The 13,544-nt window shown below is 41.9% G+C and overlaps 1 protein-coding gene across 1 annotated transcript in view; it reads right to left on the reverse strand.

Annotated features, from left to right (window-relative positions):
• Positions 1-13,544, reverse strand: part of WDR89 (WD repeat domain 89) — a 137,154-nt gene that overhangs the window by 62,474 nt on the left and 61,136 nt on the right. The gene's annotated exons all lie outside the window — the stretch shown is intronic.

Here is a 13,544-nt window from a genome sequence, read left to right on the forward strand (position 1 = left end):
TGGAAGGATATATATTGTGCTTGGCTTGAAAGTTTTAAGTCTATAAATTAATCTATGCATGGAATATAATGAAGATCAGATATTAACAGCATTTTTAAATTTTTTTAATTTTAATTTTTTTGAGAGGTTTTTGCTATAGGGTGCATGCGTTTGCCAGAAAGACAGAGACAGAGAGAGAGACAGAAAGCGAGAAATCACCCCCCAGGGGGGATGGTCACGCCGCAATCCCTTCTCCTCCATTCTCCTCTCTGGATCTTGGGCACGCACGCACACACGCCCGGCGTGAGTTTTAAGCCACCGGGTCCAGGACACGAACCGCGGTCGACTACGTGGGAGTCCAGCGACATAGCCATCACGCTAACTGCTGGTCCCAACAGCATTTTTTTATTAACAGTATTATTTTTCGGAACTTGACCAAGTGTTATTAGGATTTATCTAGATCCTGGAGATGGATGGTGGTCATGGTTGCACAACAGTCTGAACACCATAAAACTTTAAACTGAAAAATGGTTAGAAAAGGGGCCAGCAGGTGGTAAAACCAAAACCAAAACTAAAACCAGTATGTCATATACCCAAATAGAAATCTTTGCCATGATTGCCTTTTAGGCAAAATCAGCCTCCGAACTGAGAAGATGGCCTCTGTACAGACTAAACAGCACATAAACACTTGCCATTGCTAATGTGGACTATAGCAGAGATGAGACTCTTCACTGTCAAAGAAATATTAAAGTGGATTTACGAAGTCATGAAATATATGTAAATATTAAAAGACTTTCATCAGAAAGGGCTTTCTTTTTAATACTTAACTAATTAAAACATAAGTTAATCAAATACTCCATCTCAAAAGATTCTGGTTAATTTTGACTGACATTTAACTATAAATCAATCATTCTAACATGTAGATAATATTAAAGTTTACAACTCACCACTGATTAATTTTAGAACTTCTCTATCAAGGACAGTGCAAGTAGGTTAGTTGTTAACGTTAATTCCTTATTTTGCAGAAGTCCAACAGCGTTTTGAATAATTGCAAAGAAAGTGTTTTTTCTCTGGGATAAACAACTACTGTTCCTCTCTTCTGTGCTTTACACACAATACAAAAATTTCATAATATAAATACAATTTTTTATTCTACCAAGAACACTCTTCTAAGATTAAAGTATTGAGATCGACATTTTAGAAATATCATATACAGACATAGGATCTTTTTAAGAAGTACCAATCTCTATTTTCAGAATTTGTATTTAATTTATTTGTGAAACATTTACATATTGAGAGCTGTTTTTTTTAAATTATTTTATTTAACTTTATTTTTTAAATTGACCAGAGAAGGACAGTGTGCACTCGCGCACGAGAGAGAGAGAAAGAGAAAGAGAGAGAGAGAAAGCAAGCCACCAGGTCCAGGACTTGAACTGCAGTTGGCCATGTGGGAATCCAGTGCCCTTAACCACCAAGCCACCTGCTGGCCCCCATATTGAGTTTTGAAGAAGGTAAAATTTTTTGATTAAGTTCCCATCTATAATCCTAATGATGCATCGGGAGGTATATAATACTGGAAATTATCATCTATTAGACATGTTCTCTTTGAGCAGGAAAAATTGTGGAAGTCTGGCAACAGAGGTTAAGTCCAATCTGGTAGTAATACATTTTAGACAGTTATTGTTTGAACCGGTACGTAATAATTAACAATTGAAAAGAAAGTCTTCATCCTTTTAATTTATCTTAGATCTGGAAAAATATTCCTGAGCTCTGCTGAGTCCTTGAGCAAATGAGATTCTTCACTGGAGTCCAATCAGCAAAAGCACAAGAGAGTTATGTGTTTCTTTCCAGCTGTTTCACTTTTCTAATTAGTATAGCACTAATTAGTGGGTTTTTAATCCTGCAATAGAAATGTCTTTAAAATAAAATATTCCAAGTTTAGGACTTCAAGGAAGGCTTACATAGCAGAAAACAAGATGCTGATTTGGAAATTTGGATGAATTTAGAAGGAAGTGAGAAATCTTGGTTGTTCAATTTAGAAGAAATTACATTTATTAAATACGCATCAACAAATGTACTAGATGTAGTTTTAAATGAGCTTTTTAAAATGTTCTTCCCCTCTCTTTTCAAACCAAATGATTTATAAGGATTATTATTTTTGCTTATTTCCAGAAAGTGTACGTGTTTGCCAGGGAGAGAGAAAACGAGAGAGGGAGAGGGAGGAGAGAAATAAAGCACCCTCAAGAGCAGGTCATGCCACAAACCTTTTCCTTATATTTCTCTTTCCTGTAAGGATTGCAAAACACACACACCATGTTTTTCAATCCACTGAAGTGGGATTCAAACCACAATTGGCCATATAGGATCTTGCTTCCTATGAACAGTATTTTTTTTTTCGTAATTTTTGCCATAGGTTGCATGCACTCACTGGGGAGATAGACAGTGAGAAATCACACACACACACACACACACACACACACACACACACACACCTCCCAAGGAGGATGGCTATGCCACAATCCTTTCTCCATTCTCCTCCTTAGATCTTAGGCACACATGCACATGAATCTGGCATGAGTTTCAAGCCACTAGGTCTGGAATTCAAACAGTCATTGGCCATGTGGGAGTCCAACACTTCAATCACTATGCCATCTTCTGGCCCCAAAGATATCATTTTAAAAAATAATAATTATTTTATTTTATTTTTATTTATTAATTATTATTATTCAATTTGACGAGAGAAAGAGAGAAAGCAAGCCACTAGGTCCGGGACTTGAACTGTGGTTAGCCTTGTGGGAGTCCAGTGCCTTAACCACCATGCCACCTGCCACCCTCCCCAAAAGATACCATTCTTAAGGTTTATAAGAAATGCCTTGAAATTGATGATGCAGATTAACCACATCCATAATTTTTATTATAAATAAATGTTGATTATTAAACAGCATTTTTAATTTTTTATTTTAAAAACATTGAAAAAAATCAAGGTTCTCGGCCAGTTTCACCAATATGAAATCTCACAATTACTGGGTCGTCAGAAAAGTCATGGCACATTTTTGCATAGAAAAACATAGAAAAATGGGAACCAGCAGTTAGCGTAATGGCTATGTCGCTGGACTCCCACGTAGTCGACCGTGGTTCGCGGCCCGGACCCGGTGGCTTAAAACTCACGCCAGGCGCGTGTGCGTGCGTGCCCAAGATCCCGAGAGGAGAATGGAGGACAAGAGATTGCGGCGTGACCATGCCCCCTGGAGGGTGATTTCTCACTTTCTGTCTCTCTGTCTCTCTCTGTCTGTCTGGTGAGCGCACGTGCCCTATGGTGATGACATCTCCAAAAAAAAACATAGAAAAATGACATTATGGCTTTTCTGATGATCTGTTTTTTTAAGTTTATTTACTTATTTCTTCCATGACAAGAGAGACATGGAGAGAGAGAGAGAGAGAATGAGAAGAGGGAGGCACCTAACAGGGTCTTCATACTATAATCCTACCCCAGCTTTCTAGCCAGCCAGGATCATGGACATGGACACTTGGCATGTATAGGGAGGTCTCAGAGTGCAAACTCAGAACTTCCCATCTGGGTCAGGCTTGCAGAGTGTTGTGTTGCTGCTGCACCACTCTCTGGTCCCCTCAAATCACACAATTATTATTATTATTATTTTGAGAGGTTTTTGTTATAGGGCATGTGCGCTCGCCAGAAAGATAGAGATAGAGAGACAGAAAGTGAGAAATCACCCCCCGGGGGGATGGCCACACTGCCATCCCTTCTCCTCCATTCTCTTCTCGGGATCTTGAGCATGCATGTGCATGCACACACACATGCACCCGGCATAAGTTTAAGCCCCAAGTCTGGGACTTGAACCGTAGTCAAGTATGTGGGAATCTAGTGACAGCCATTACGCCAACTGCTGGTCCTATCAAATCACACAATTCTTTTTTCTTTTTTTGCTATAGGGCACGTGCGCTCACCAGAAAGACAGAGATAGAGAGACAGAAAGTGAGAAATCACCCCCCGGGGGGATGGCCACACTGCCATCCCTTCTCCTCCATTCTCTTCTCGGGATCTTGAGCATGCATGTGCATGCACACACACATGCACCCGGCATAAGTTTAAGCCCCAAGTCTGGGACTTGAACCGTAGTCAAGTATGTGGGAATCTAGTGACAGCCATTACGCCAACTGCTGGTCCTATCAAATCACACAATTCTTAAAAAAAAAAAACAAAATAATTCTTGGCCTATATGGTGGGGTTCTGTCTTAGACCTGCTTCCCTTGCACAGGTGGACTTGGCCAATACAAGGTTGCCACTCCCAGCTTCATGCCCATTACACAAGGTGACCAGCAGAAATAACCAGGACCAAACCACAGCCTACAAAGAAAGCAGGAGCGAGTTCTGGGTAGTGAGCACAGGTTCAGGAAAGTCAGTTCTATGACATGCAAATACTGGCTAGTCTGTTTTCTGAGAGCACGTTGATAATATATGCAGAAGCTACACTTTAAGGACTTTTAAATATGGGAACCAGCAGTTAGTGTGATGGCTTTGTCACTGGACTCCCACGTAGTCGACCACGGTTCGCATCCTGGACCCGGTGGCTTAAACTCACGCCGGGCGCGTGTGCGTGTGTGCGTGCCCAAGATCCCAAGAGGAGAGTGGAGGAGAAGGGATTGCGGGGGTGATTTCTCGCTTTCTGTCTCTATGTCTCTCTCTGTGTGTCTGGCGAGCACACGTGCCCTATAGCAAAAATCTCTCCAAAAAAAAAAGGACTTTTAAATAAAGACCTTAAATAACACAAGGCTGAAAGGGAGAACTGGGCAAGAGAAGACCGTATTCCAGATGAAGAAAACTTTATAAGGAACCTGACTGATACATGATACATAAAGGAGCAATATAATGGATGCAAAAATAAACTGTTACAAGAAGGGAAGAATTTTTGCAGCAAAGGTGTTGCAAATGAGTAGAAAGTAAAAATTCAGCAAAACAGTATGTTCCTCACAGACAAATGTCAAAAATTACTGTATGCAGTTTTGATGTGTTAGGAGTTGGACTCCGGGGTGCCTGGAGACTTCAAAATTCAAGCCATGAATTAGGGGTTAGGGAGAGGAAGTCCTCTTTTTGAGCAGAATACTGACTTCATAAGAATTTTTTTGTGAAAAATGTTCTTTTTTTTCTAGCTTAGAGCTTTTTAAATAGGCACAGCTGGCCAGCCTGGTCCATAATACACTTAAGAGACTTTTAGTCCATCCTGACCACTTGAAAGGGCTTGGCATGAGAGAATCTAGGTCAAGCAGACCAAGTGGATTAGTGACTTAATAGCTATGTGGTTTATTTAACGAGAAAGTGCTGTTACAATGCAATAATGTGGGTGTGCATCTGAATGACCTGTGGGCTTGCTAAACACTTCGCTGTCTTGGTCCCCAAACTGTTGATTAAGTAAGTCTGCGATGGGGCCCAGGAATTTGCATTTCTATCAAGTTCTCAGGTGATGCTGTGCTTCTGATCAGGACGAGACAGACTGAGACTCATGGTTCCGAGTCTGAGAACCATGGCATACTGAGACTCACTTCGTGTGAGTGCCTAATGCGGTCTCTTAGTTGTTTTGATGAAAATGAGATAAAAGTTAGATTAATGGCACTACAACTTACTACTTAAGATCAGGGGCTATAATCATTTGGTGGATATGGTTTACTTTAGGTTTTACATTTTTACTGATTCAGATGTAGTCTAATCTTAGATTTAATGTGGGTTTTAAACAACTGAATATAGAGGCCAGCAGGTGGCGTGGTGGTTAAGGTGCTGAACATTCCCATATGGCAGACCACGGTTCAAGTCCTAGACCTGGTGGCTTCCTCACTTTCCCTCTCTCTCTTTCTGTGTGTCTCTCTCTGTTCAAAGTAAAATAAATGAATGAATAAATAAAATTAAAACAAAACAAAACAAAAACAACTGAATATAATAAAATCAGTTCTGGCATGTAATAACTACCAATTTCATAAACCTATGCACCTCAGAAATGTGCTTACTACCTTCAATCTCCAGTTCTTTTTTCATTTAACCCATCTGACTATTGTCCAACCACATGTACTATTGAAACTGCTCTCCTAAAGGTAAGCAGAGGTGCATGTGTGCCTTATCCTGAACCCTTCTGGTTGCCTTTGACGTTAAGGATCACTTCGTTCTTCTGGGAACTCTCCCCACTTTCGGTTTGGATTTGAGAGACCTCTGCATTGGCTTCTTGTCTCCCATCTCCTCTCCCTTCATTCTGTCAGATGTCATTAACTCATTGTAGCATTCCTACTGAAAAATATGAGTAATTCTTCACAACATAGTTTTCAGGAAAACACTCTCAGTTGCTTGGTGTTTGTCCATAAGATGAAACATGTGTTGTAAAGATTCTGAACCCTCTCCAAAAGCCACTATCCATTTCCATGACTTTAGAGCAGTGAATTAAGCCTACCCTGAAGCCTACTACTTCTTGGACATTTAAATTAAAAATTTAATTCTCTTTCTTTTTCTTTTCTTTTTAATTTGCCAGAGGGCACAGGCACTCCCTGGAGAGAGACAGAGACAGAGGGGAACCCTATTGGAGGTGGTCATGCCACAATTCCCTTTTCTATTACTTTTCTTTGGGGATTTTGGGCACGCACACACAGGCTGGGTGTGTTCAAGCTGCCCTGTCTGGGACTCAAGCCTCGCAGTGGGCCATGTGGGATCCAGCCACCTTAAACACATCACCAGCTGGCCCAATTTCCTTTATTTCTTCCTTTAAAAAAATTGCTAGAGGGTACATGTGTTCACCAGAAAGAGGTGGAGAGAAGGAAAGCAAGAAAGCATGCCCTGCCCCGTGCCTCCTGCCTCCACGTGGTGAATGGTGAGACTGCAGTTCCTTCTCCATTTCTCCTTTCAAGATTTTGGGCACACAGATACACATGCTCTGAGTGGTTTTGTTTGTTTGTTTGTTTTCAGAGGTTTTCGCTATAGGGCGCGTGTGCTTGCCAGGCAGACAGAGAGAGACATAGAGACAGAAAGCAAGAAATCACCCCCCAGGGGGGATGGTCATGCCGCAATCCCTTCTCCATTTTCCTCTTGGAATCTTGGGCACGCACGCACACACGCCCGGCGTGAGTTTTAAGCCACTGGGTCCGGGACACGAACCGCGGTCGACTACGTGGGAGTCCAGCGACACAGCCATTACGCTACCTGCTGGTTCCCTCGTATGTAACTACTATTGTGGATGCATGTTCTTTTACGTTTGTCAAGCCCAAACAATATACAACACAAAAAATGAACCTTGATACAGACCATGGACTTCTGCTGACCATGATGCATCATGTAACAAATGTCCAGGAGGCAGGATGTCGATGGTAGTGGGGCTGTATGTGTGGGGGCAGGGGTGGGGCAAGTGGGAATGCCTGTACTTTTTGCTTACTTTTACTGGGAACCTAAAATTACTCTAAAAGAAAAAAAAAATCTATTAACTTTTTAAAATAAATTTTTTATGATTTATTTGAATTTTATTCATTAATTTACTCATTCTTTTTTTAACTTGATGAGAGAGAGACACACACAGAGAGAGAGGGAAAGTGAAAAAGCAAGCCACCAGGTGCAGGACTTGAACCGTGGTCGGCCATGTGGGAATGTCCAGCGCCTTAACCACCATGCCACCTGCTGGGTCCCTTAAATAAAATTTTGAAAAATCTAAACTCTATTCTAGAGAAATGGATAAATCTACTGTGGTATAATTTTATGAGGAAATACTCCATACTAGGTAAAGAAATGAATTAGATCTATAAATTATCAACATGGATCTATTTCAAAAATATAATGGTAAGTGAAGAAAAGCAATTTCTTGGCTTATACCTTTGATGTAAATGAAAACAACACTCTACCGGGCTTGTGCTCAAGTACTCAAGATCCGATGGCTGAAGGAATGGTGGAAGGAATCATGGCATGACCAGACCTTGTGGACAGCGCACGTCTCTATAGCTTTCTTTCTTACTTTCACAAACACACACATACTCTATCATGAGTAAACAACTAAATTAAAAGCAGCACTCAATATTACATATTGATGGTGGAAATCTGACATGTACACAGAAATATAAAAAATGGGCTGGCAGGACTCATGATACTTACCTCTGCAAAACAGAAGAGGATGGGAACATGGCAGTGATTAAAAGATGCTTTAGGGGCCAGCAGGTGGCATGAAGGTTTGAGTCCCAGACCCAACAGCTAAAGAATCACATCAGGTGTGTATGCGTGTGTGCCCAAGACTCCAAGGGGGGAATGGAGGAGAAAGAACTGTGGCATGGTCATCCCCTCTGAGAGGTGAATTTCTCGCTTTCACTCTCTCTTTCTCTCTCTGGTGAGCACACATGCCCCTATAGCAAAAACTTTAAAAAAAATTTTTTAAAGCAAGCTTTGAGTTATTTATTTTTGTTTAGAGAGAGATTTTTGCTATAGGGTGTATGTGCTCACTGGCGAGACAGAGAGACAGTAACAGAAAGCAAGGAATCATCCTCCCGGGGAGGTTGGCCATGCCACAATCGCCTCTCCTCCACCCTCCTCTCAGGATTTTGGGCACACAGGCACACCCGCTCAACATGAGTTTTAAGTCTCTGGGTATATGATTTGAACTACAAATGACTATGTGGAAGTTCAGCAACATAACCATTACACCATCTGCTGGTCCCTTTGGGTTCTTTTTTTATGAGAGATTTTTGCTATAGAGCACATGACATAATTTTCTTCTTTTTAAAGGTTGAGTAGTGTTCCTTTGTGTAATTATACCACATTTTCTTTAATCCATTCATCTGTTGAGAGGAGCTTATGGATTTCATAACTTGGCTATCGTGCATAATGTTTCAATAAACATGGAAATGCAAATGCCTACAATATACTAATTTCAAATTCTTATAATAAAATCTAGTAGTGAGATTGATGGATCATATTGTAGTTCTATTTTTAATTATTTTTTAAATTATTTTTTGTTATAGGGTGTGTGTGCTTGCTGGAGAGATGGAGACAGAGAGACAGAATCCAAGAAATCGACCCCAGGGGGGTGATGGCCACACTGCAATCCCTTCTCTTCCATTCTCCTCTCAGGATTTTGGGCACCCATGCACTTGTGTCTGGCATGAGTTTAAGCCATCCAGTCCAAGACTCAAACTGTGGTCAACTACGTGGGAGTCCAGAGATGTAGTCATTACACCATCTACTGGTCCCTATTTTTAATTTTTGAAGAACTCCTCAATTGCTTTTTATAGTGGCTATACTATTAGGTTGTCTGGAAAGACATGATGCCTTATTTATTTATTTATTTATTTATTTAGGACAGTTTTTTTGCTATAAGGCGCGTGCACTCGCTAGACAGACAGAGAGAGACAGAGAGACAGAAAGCGAGAAATCACTCCCCAGGGGGGATGGCCACGCTACAATCCCTTCTCCTCCATTCTCCTCTCAGGATGGAACCCACACACGCACACGCATCTGGCATGAGTTCAAGGCACCAGGTCCAGGACTGGAACCGCAGTCGACTACCTGGTAGTCCAGCGACATAGCCATTACGCCAACTGCTGGCCCCAACATGATGAATTTTTGCCTTTTTTTGAGAGGTCTTTTGCTATAGGGCGCGTGCACTCGCTAGACAGACAGAGAGAGACAGAGAGACAGAAAGCGAGAAATCACTCCCCAGGGGGGATGACCACGCTACAATCCCTTCTCCTCCATTTTCCTCTCAGTATCTTGGGCACACACGCACACGCGCCCAGTGTGAGTTTTAAGCCACCGGGTCCGGGATGTGAACCGCGGTCGACTACATGGGAGTCCAGCAACATAGCCATTACGCTAACTGCTGGTCCTGCATTTTTGCACTTAAAAAAATAGAATACTAGCTGTTAAAGGAGCTCTCTGGCAAGCGTATGTACTTTCTGGCAAAAAAAAAAAAAGAAGGAAAACAGGTAGATTACCTTCAAGGATAACCTGATGTTTTCTAATTGAACTTATGAAATAAAAAAAAAAAAGTCTTATTGCAATAAGCACTGTTATGCTCTAGAAATGTTCTAATAAACGGAGATAGTGATTTTTTTGGTTTTGCTTACTTTATTTAAAAAAAAACTTTTGAGTTAATAATATGCTTTGCAATTTTCATCTTTGTTACAATGGTTCTCTTTTTTTAATTGCTGTAAGTACGTGCTCTAACCAGAGATATACAGAGAGAGAGAGAGAGAGAGAGAGAAGATACCTCCCAACAGGACAAGGTTACACCACAATCCCTTCTCCTCCACTTATCCATCCTGTTGAGATTTGAGGCACAAAAGCACAGGTGCCTGGTATGTGTGTGAGCTGCCAGCCACAGGATTCAAACTATAGTCCACCCTGTGGGATGTGGCTCCCTTAACCACTAGGCTATAGGACCGACCCTTGAGGGTCTTATTTTCCAAAATATAACATGCCCCTTTAACAGTCATATGAGTTTTTAATGCTTATAATGAGGTAGTTTTACCTTTTTTATTCAGCATCCTCATTTTTTCTTTTAGTTCTGATTAAGGTTCCTTCTTGAGAGTTTTTCTTCTTCTTTCTTTTTTCTTTACATATCCATCGCCACAGAGCAAGATTTATGAATGGTCAGATCATTCAGGTCTTTGGTCTCTGCCTTGTCCTTTCCTCCTCCCCTTTTTTTAAAACAAAGAAGTATCTGTTTAGGGCAGTTTTAGCGCAGCGCTGTTTAGATAGTAGGTTGGATTAGGTAACACCTAGCAGTCACTTTAAACCTTGTGATTCAAACAAAAGTGTAATGAAGACTTGTAACCTCCTTTTTTAAAACTTATTTTTAAAATTTTGTCAAAGAGACAGAGATGGAGGGAGGGAGGGAGAGAGAGGAAAAGTGAGAAAGCACCTCCGATAGGGAATGGTAATGCAGCAATCCCTTCTCCTCCATTTCTCCCTCCTTTTGGGATTTTGGGCATACATTATGCCTGGGATATGTCTAAAGCTATCAGGTTCAGGGCTTGAACTGCACAGTCAACCATGTGGAATCCAGCCTCCTTAACAACCAGGTCAGTCTGACCCATAATCTCATATTATGACCCTTCTAAGGCGATTACCTCATTGCTTTTCTTGAGGAAAACTTGTAATTTCTTTGAGGGATGTATATACAAACTTCTTATGGGCAGGAAAAGGGAGAGTTTGCTTCAAGGACAAGACATGCTATCTCAGGACCAACAGTTGGCATAATGGCTATGTTGCTGGACTCCCATGCAGTCGACCAGTTTGAGTCCCGGGTCTGGCAGCTTAAACTCACGCCAGGCACGTATGCGTGCGTGCCCAAGATCCTGAGAGGAGGATGGAGGAGAAGGGATTGTGGTATGGTCAAACCCCCTGGGGGGTGATTTCTCACTTTCTCTCTGTCTCTCTGTGTGTTTCTGGCAAGCGCACGCACCCTGTAACAAAAACCTCTCCCTCCCCCCAAAAAAGACATGCTATCCCAATTCTATTCCCTAAGTTAAAGTCCATTAAAATTCCTTTGTTAGATTTCAGAATCCTAATAAAGACAATAGAATGCTCCTTTTGCTTTTGTGCTCTTGATCCCAGGGAAGTTATTTAATTTTCATTTTGTAAGGAATCCTGAAGCACATCAAGTCCCACCTCTTCACTGTACACAAGAGGAAACCATCCATCACGGAAGACGGACCTACCGCCTAGTGGAGGACGTAGCAAGTCAGCGTCAAAGAGAAACAAAGTCAAAACAAATCCCTAGTCTGACATCCACTTCCACACTTCTTACTCATACTACCCCGGATTCAACCTGTTCCTTTTATCCAGGAGATCTGCTTTGTCACTGCATCTACTCGTGGGGGGAAAGACACAAACTGGGAACATGCAAGTCAATGCTGGCTTGCCACCAGCATCTTCGTGGAGAAAGGACTTTATATCCTAGAACTGTCACAAGAATGAACAAGAGGTACGTCAAGTGGCAGGGTCAGGAATAGAGAAGCAGTGCTGTTCGCAAGCCCAGAATCTGAAGCCAGCTTTATGACCCACTTGGAAGGGTAAGAATACGATGTAACATACCATGACCTGAAACACCTTAAAGGCTCCGGTGACAAGAGTTCTGCCATCCTCCCCCTACTTATGAAACTAGCTAGGTAAAGTCACAGAAGGCTTTTTTGGAATGGGAGTTTCAGGTGAACAGGACATATAGAAAGGCTATCTTTACAATGGCTAGTAACTTGTGAGCTAGTTTTAAGGTAATTTTAAGATGTGTGGCGATAATGTCTTTTCTTTAAATAATTGTCTATTTAACTTTATTTGTTCATTTATTTTAGTTTGATGGGAGAGAGAGAAAGAGAGAAAGCAACCCATCAGATCTAAAACTGGAGCCATGGTTGGTCACATGGGAGTGTCCAGCACCTTAACCACCCGCCACCTGTTGGTCCCCATCATATCTTTTTTAAAATTTTCTTTTTTGGGGGAGAGGTTTTTGTTATAGGGCACATGCATTCACCAGAAAGACAGAGAGAGACAGAGAGACAGAAAGCAAAAAATCACCCCCCAGGGGGATGGCCATGCTGCAATCCCTTCTCCTCCGTTTTCTTCTCGGGATCTGGGGCACACTTGAACCGTGGTCAATTACATGGAGTCCAGTAACATAGCCATTACACTAACTGCTGGTCCCTCTTTTTTTTATTTTATAGGTAACAGACAACCTAATGAAAGGGTCAAGAGTTTTCTTTCAGAGAATAACATGGAATCAGAAAGACCAGATGGTTATGGGTGTGGTGTGGAATCCCTCACACATACAGAATAATTCATGATGTTTCTGATTCTGCCAGCAAACACCTTTGCTATCCCACCACCCTCCTCATGTCCAGCAGCTGGGGTTAATGGTACATGGATAGTTCTGATCTCAATCCACAGAGGAAAGTTCATGGTCTCTAAGAATGGTAGGGTAAGAAATATATTCAAGAAATAACACTAACTTTGTTCCCAGAGTGTGCCTGGATTTAAATCCCAGAGCAAATATCTTTTTTTTTTTTTTTTTGGAGAGATTTTCACTGTAGGGCGCGTGCGCTCGCCAGACAGAGAGAGAGACATAGAGACAGAAAGCGAGAAATCACCCCCAGGGGGGATGGTCACGCCGCAATCCCTTCTCCTCCATTCTCCTCTCGGGATCTTGGGCACGCACGCACACCCGCCCGGCGTGAGTTTTAAGCCACCGGGTCCAGGACACGAACCGCGGTTGACTACGTGGGAATCCAGCGACATAGCCATTACGCTAACTGCTGGTTCCCCCCAGAGCAAATATCTTGAAAGCTAGTTCTCCTGTTAGAACACACAAAGTCCTTTATAATCCGCTGCCCCCCCCCCAACCCAAACCTTTTTTTTTTTTTTTTTTTTGAGAAGTTTTTGCTGTAGGGCACATGAAGTCGACAGAGACAGAGAGAGAAAGGAAGAAATCACCCTCTCAAGGGGGGATGGCCATGCCGCAATCCCTTCTCCTCCATTCTCCTCTTGGGATCTTGGGCATGCATGCACACACGCCCAGCATGAGTTTAAGCCACCGGGTCCC

Source organism: Tupaia chinensis, unplaced genomic scaffold (assembly GCF_000334495.1).
Source record: "Tupaia chinensis unplaced genomic scaffold, TupChi_1.0 Scaffold000075_1, whole genome shotgun sequence".
Lineage (NCBI taxonomy): Eukaryota > Metazoa > Chordata > Mammalia > Scandentia > Tupaiidae > Tupaia > Tupaia belangeri.